Source organism: Pteropus alecto, unplaced genomic scaffold (assembly GCF_000325575.1).
Source record: "Pteropus alecto unplaced genomic scaffold, ASM32557v1 scaffold100, whole genome shotgun sequence".
NCBI classification, from domain to species: Eukaryota; Metazoa; Chordata; class Mammalia; order Chiroptera; family Pteropodidae; genus Pteropus; species Pteropus alecto.
Window position 1 is genome coordinate 928,366 of NW_006430723.1, and position 269 is coordinate 928,634.

The window sequence follows — 269 nt, forward strand, 5'->3', positions numbered from 1 at the left end:
TATCGACTGTATGACTAGAAGTAGAATGGCATAGTTTTAAGCACATAAACTGCTCATACAATAAAATAAAAAATATGCCCTAAAAAGTGCCAGCATTGATGGGGTGGGAAGTGGGGGTGATGAGCACAATGAAAGAATGCTTTAAGTTTCTTTCCTCACATTGAAACAGGATTAGTAGCACAATTTCACATGGAAGGCAATTGAAATACGCCTCATGAAGCAATGTGATGTAACAGAAAGGGCACTTTAACCAAAAGAAGAAAAAAACC